The following is a 6,000-nucleotide window of genomic DNA, read 5'->3' on the forward strand; positions in this document are numbered from 1 at the left end:
CAGGGTGTTTGTTCTGGGAGTATGGTCTTCCCAGACTTTGGTTGGCTTTGGGGTTCCTATGGAGGCTTCCTCCTGTTGAGCACCCACTGGTAGCCAGGTAGGGCAGGCCATAGGTTGGCACAGAGATGAAGACAAGTTTTGTGGTAGAGACAGACAAGTTATAAAGACACAATTATTTGAGTACTTGGTATGTGTCAAACACCACACTAAGAGCTTTACATGTACATCTTTTTTAAAGCTGAGCTGCCTCAGGGGCTCGTCTCCACATGGTATCAATCTGGCATCCACAATATCTGAAGCAAATTTAAATAATTATTGCACCATCTCTTGGAAAAAATACACAGCAAAACTTAAAATCCTCTTTCCCCGTCTGTCTCTGCATTGTATATACAAAACAGCCATCTCTGCACAATCTTTTCTCTTTCTGCATGCTCCTTGGTAGAGGTTTATTCCATGAATAAATAGTTAATATTTTATCTCACGTGTATAATCCAGTTGAAACTTCCTCACAGCCCTCCGAAGGCAGGCACTGTTATCCCCATTTTACAGATGGGGAAGCAGATGTCTAGAAGTTAATTCTTGCCTAGGGTCCCACAGCTAATCACTGGCAAGTGCATTTGATCCAGAGTCTAGGAGACTGCTTAGGAAGGGACAGTCCATTTATGAGGGTCTTCATTTGGAGGAGGCAGCATTTGAGTAGAACCTTAAAGGATAAGAGAAGCTCAATAGACAGAGATGGGCAACAGAAGTGTTTTAGGAAGGGAGGGACACTCAAGAGATAAGCACATCACACACTGTGATGTTTGGAGAGAGGCAATCTTGTTCCTTTCCCCCCTCAAGCCTCCCTCTTAACAGTGGTGGGCCTGGCATTTAGGACGCTTGCCTCATTTCCCAACTTTTGCCCCAGGCCGATTTTGCCTGTGCCCTTTAACAGCCTCTATCACAAAGCCGCCTTGTGGCTTCTGAAAGAGGCCATCTGATTCAGGCTGGCTCCCTATCACCCTCCTCCACCCCTTATAGGGGAAGAGAATTCCCTCCTAGGCCAAATCAGATCACTTAATTCTTCAGGAATTACATGTCAAGCCTGTATTAGGAAACACAGCTCTCTAGTTCAAGAAAACATGTTGTAGTGAAAAGAGTACAATGGAAAGTGAATCCAGCCTGATTTGGGCTTGAATCTCAGCAAAACTATTTATCGGGGGTGGGGGGTTCAAGAGAATTGCTTAATCCTGTGAAGCTTCAGTCTCTTGATCTAGAAAATAACTATTGCTAAAAAGTTGTGCCTGATAGATTTGTCAGAGAGGAAGAGGAAATAGCTGGCCAGGAATATATGATCTAATATTTACTTTGGTGTTGGGTATCAGGGACTTGTTGAATCCAGGTTTCTCTGGCAAGAAGTGGACAGTAGGAGATGTCAGGCATGTGGGAGGAAAGTGACCCTTAGTAAGTACAAGAAAAGAGGGGAGGTGATGGTTGCAGTATGGACGGAGGGGTCCTAGTCCTGAAGTCTTGTTGTCCTGCTGGAACAATTCCATGAGCCGCTCTCAGCCCCAGCTTCCTCTCTTGGAAATGCCAATTCAACTTAATGAATATTGGCCAAATGCTTGAACTGCTATTTCACCCATTTCATTTTAAATATATATTTTTTCATATTTTGCCTTGTCCCAGAAGAGATTTGAGGTGACTTTTAAAGATACACAATACAGGAGCAACTGGGTGGCTCAGTCGGTTAAGCCTCTTGCTTCCCACTCAGGTTAAGACTCTTGCTTTGGGCTAGGTCACCATCTCTTGGGTTGTGGGATTGAGCCTCCAGCCCCCATAGAGATCCCAAAGGCAGGAAGTCTGCTGGAGAATCTCTCCCTTTGCCCCTCTACCACACCCCTCGCAAATAAATAAGTGAAATTTTTTTTTTAAATTAACAACAACATGAAAATAGAGGACCAGAAACCAGGTTGCAGAGAGAATCAGAGTAAAACAGTGACATGTGGATCATTTCGGTTATCTGTAAAACATGTGAAAAGATCCTTCTCAGATTTACCCCATTATCACAAAGCCCCTAGTCTATACTGGTTGCATGTAGTAGGCAGTAGAAGACATATCTTAAACAGAACTAAAGGTAATATTTCTGTTTGTGCCTATGTGTGTGTGTGAAGGGGAGGGAGGAATAATCCTTTGTAAATTACACAGAAGTACACAGTTTGACACCCCTATATTGGGTAAGAGACCACAGCAGCTGCCTCTGCTTTCTCTATGGGCCGGAGGATTATAAATCTACCGTTTGATTGAGAAGGGCATTCAGTGAGGGGAAGCAAGGGAGAACAAGCCCCAGTCAGTGTTTCAATAAGTTACACGAAAATAAATATTGAGTGCTCATTATCTGCCAGATAGTCGGCTAAGCATTTCGCATTTTGTATATTTCACATTTAAATTTAGTTTAAAATTAAATTTCACATTTAAATCCAGTTTAAATTATACCTCAGAGGATAGAAAGTTTAGGAGTTGAGGTCACAAGCTTGGGTAGGGAGGGGTGGGGTCCCACCTCCCTCAGTAGCTTGCTGAACGTCCTTGGTTATTGCTACGTTCCTCCACTCTGTGAGCCCCAAGTTCCTCCATCCCCCTTTTGGGTCGTCATAATGAATCAGCAAGCTGAAGCATGTTAAGTGCTCTGTCCAGTGTTGGCATAAAGTAGACAACAATAGCATAAACAATGCAAATAGTTATTGACCGATCAGGATGGCAGGGACATTCAAACCCTGAAACGGTATCCCCCACCTCGGATGCCCCTGGCAGGGCCCTGGGTTTAGTTAGGGCGGTACCGGCAGCTCCCCACTCCCACCCCTGGCGCGGGCTTCTCCCACCCCTGGCGCGGGTGGAGCCGCGATGGGCAAAGCCTCAGGCAGCGTGCGGGGAGGCGAGCCGCCTAATGCAGTTGTCAGTTAATTAGGGGAGAAGGTTATGTCATTAACGGCGGGATCGATGCAAAGGGAATTAAGAGGCTCTGGCAGCGCCGCCGTCGCGCGCTCTGCGCGGGCCCGGGGCCGAATTCAACAAAAATTCGATACGCATTAGCTGAGGATCAGTGGCCGCCCGGGTCGCGGTGCGGCCGAGCGGGGGAGCTGCGCCTGGGTCCCTCGGCTAAAGCCGGACGCGGTGCTCTGCTGGGAAGGGCTTGTGGCGGGGAGGGCACCACCGGCTGCGCGGCCGGGAGTCTCCGCAAGACGCTGGGTGCGAGGCGTGGGATGCCGGAGGTCATCTCAGGGAAGCGTCATGGCCTGATCCTAGCAAGGCAGCGAGCACTACGATCCTGGGTCACCGTTCAAGCATTGCGGGGGAGCTCCTCCTGCAGTTTCCCAACTCACTCTGACCCTGCTCCTCACCCCCTTACCGGGCCCACTGCCACTCATCCATCAGGCCCGGTGGACCTCAGTCACTTCCCTAGACTAGGCCAGGCCATCCTGTAACCCACCCTTACCAGCACTTATTTCTTCTTAGCCTTTATCACAGTCTCATGATATGTGTGCGATCTGTGCGACTTTCCTGGTCAGTGTGTTTCTCCTGACCAGCTTGCAAACTCTGGGTGGGGAGACAGTGTGGGCCTGCACCCACAGAGCCTGGAACGAGGCAGGTGCTCAGGAAATATTTGCAGAAAGAAGGAATCCCCTCAGCCGCAGTGAGTTAATTGGTAGAAGGAGGAAATGAAGACTGGAGGAAATGAAGTGACCTCCCCAACATCACAGCCATCTCCCAGCTCCCACGCTCTTTCCTTGAATAGACTACCTAATCTGTCTGAATCCTAGTTTTTCCATCTAGGGCAAAATTCATTATAGTAAACTCCGTTCTAGGTGCCAGGAACCATGCTAACATTTATTTGGATTTGCTCCTTTAATTCTTAGAACAACCCCGTGGGATTGAAATCATTTATTATAGGGGGCCTGGGTGGCTGAGTCCGTTAAGCCTCTGCCTTGGGCTCAGGTCATGATTTCAGGGTCTTGTGATCAAGTCCCACATCTGGCTCCTTCCTCAGCAAGCAGCCAGCTTCTCCCTCTGCCTGCTGTTCCCCTTGCTTGTGCTCTCTTAATCTCTCTCTCTCTCTGACAAATAAAGAAAATCTTTTTAAAAACCATTTATTATGAAGGAGGAATTTGAAACAAGCGAGAGCTGGGCCGATCATTTGCCTGTTTACCCTCAGATCCATTGTCCCCTTTCTGATATTCTGTGTCACAGGTGGACCACCCCCGTACCCCTATCCCACCTCCCATCAGGCTGCATTTCCCAGGCTCCCTTGTCAGCTGGATTTTGGCTGGGTTTGGCCAATGGTAGCCACTGTACAAGATTGGAGGGCTGAGGATAGAAGGAGCCAGTATTCCTGCCTTGACAGCTTCTGGGGGCCTTCCTTTGGCCTCCAAACCAGTGTGGTAGTGGTTCACTACCACTGAGTTACCTCACTTTCCCCGTTTTGGCTTTAAAGTTCTTCTGTCACCCGAGTGGCCACAGTGTTAAATTCTTTGTATTAAGTTCCCTCTGTCTGAAATACTTATAGGGAATTCATTTTCCTGATGACTGTAAGAGCTGTGATTTCAATCCTGATCTGTCTGACCACGACAGTGTGCTTAAAGCATTTTATGGAAGATGAGAGTGGGTAAAACAGTAAGAGAGTGATAACCATTTAACCACCCCAGCCAGAGAACTCTTTCCAGGTCTCTTCTGTGAGAGAAATCAGTTTTAAAGCTAATGGTACACTCATAAAACCTTTTGTTATTTATTTTTATATTTAAGAAATTCTACTCTCCATAGCTAAAATATTGTTTATGCCTAGAAATGAAGATATTAACGGAATCTTAGTTAATATTTAAGATAGTAACTAGAGTTGTGAACATTCAATGAACTAATGGCATGTGGTAGATGTTCCATGACGATATCCTCCCTAACTCCTTCAAAACCTGACAGAATTTTTAGTACCTACAGTTTGTTCGTCTTGGTGATCCTGGAGGGCGGAGGACAGTAGCTCTGTTGTTCATTCTTTAGCATCGTCCTTTTTACACTGTAGATTCACCTTGCCCGTTGGACCAATGAGTGAGAAGTAGAAATCAGAGGGCTGGCCCAGCAGCAGAAGATGTGTGCCATGATTGTTAGTTCTGAGTGAATGCTCCTAAATCAATTGGACCGCCCCAGAGACTTGGTTGGCAATGAATGAGACTGTGAGATGCTTTTGACGCACACATTCAGGTCCTGATTTGAGTGAAGATGTCTGCTCAGCGGTCCCGAGGGCAATTTTCTCCTGATTGATTTGCAACTTTCAATCTTAATGGAAAAGAAGCCAAGTCTAAAGGAGGTAGTTTAGTCCCTAAACCAGAAATCCTTGTGCTTCTCTTTCTGAACTTGGGGAGGAGGGTGGGTCATCTCCTATTACCTGCAAAGGGGGTACAGAGGCCAAAGTTTGTCAGGGAAGGGTATTTAAGGTGTGTTGGTAGCTGTGAAGAAGAACTTCTTAACCTACACAATCCCAGTGACACGGGAGAACCAGGAGACCAGAAACTGCCCCTAATGACAGAAGAACAGCAGCTAGCAGATCAGGTCTTCAGCAACCACAGCCTGGAGCCTGGGGCTGTGAAGTCTCACTTGTACCCTTGATCAAGGAACTTCACTGGAAGTTATTCAGCAGCTGAAACTTGCTTTTTTACAGGGCACCTGGGTGCCTCAGTTAGGAAAGCGACCGAATCTTGATTTCAGCTCAGGTCATGATCATGAGGTGGAGCCCTGCATTATGCTCTGCGCTGGGCATGGAGCCTGCTCGGGATTCTCTCTCGCCCTCTCCCTCTGCCCTTCCCCACTCTGCTCTGCTCTCTCTATTAAGAAAAATAAAAATAAAAAAATCGTTTCTTACCACAATAACATTAGCCTATACCCCTAGAAGTGAAGAGCACAGGATCTGGAGTCAAATAAATCCAGGTTTCAATCCCAATTCATTGTGACTTGACTACTTCTCACTTAACCTTTCTG

The sequence above is a fragment of the Mustela nivalis genome, assembly GCF_964662115.1.
Source record: "Mustela nivalis genome assembly, chromosome: 3".
NCBI classification, from domain to species: domain Eukaryota; kingdom Metazoa; phylum Chordata; class Mammalia; order Carnivora; family Mustelidae; genus Mustela; species Mustela nivalis.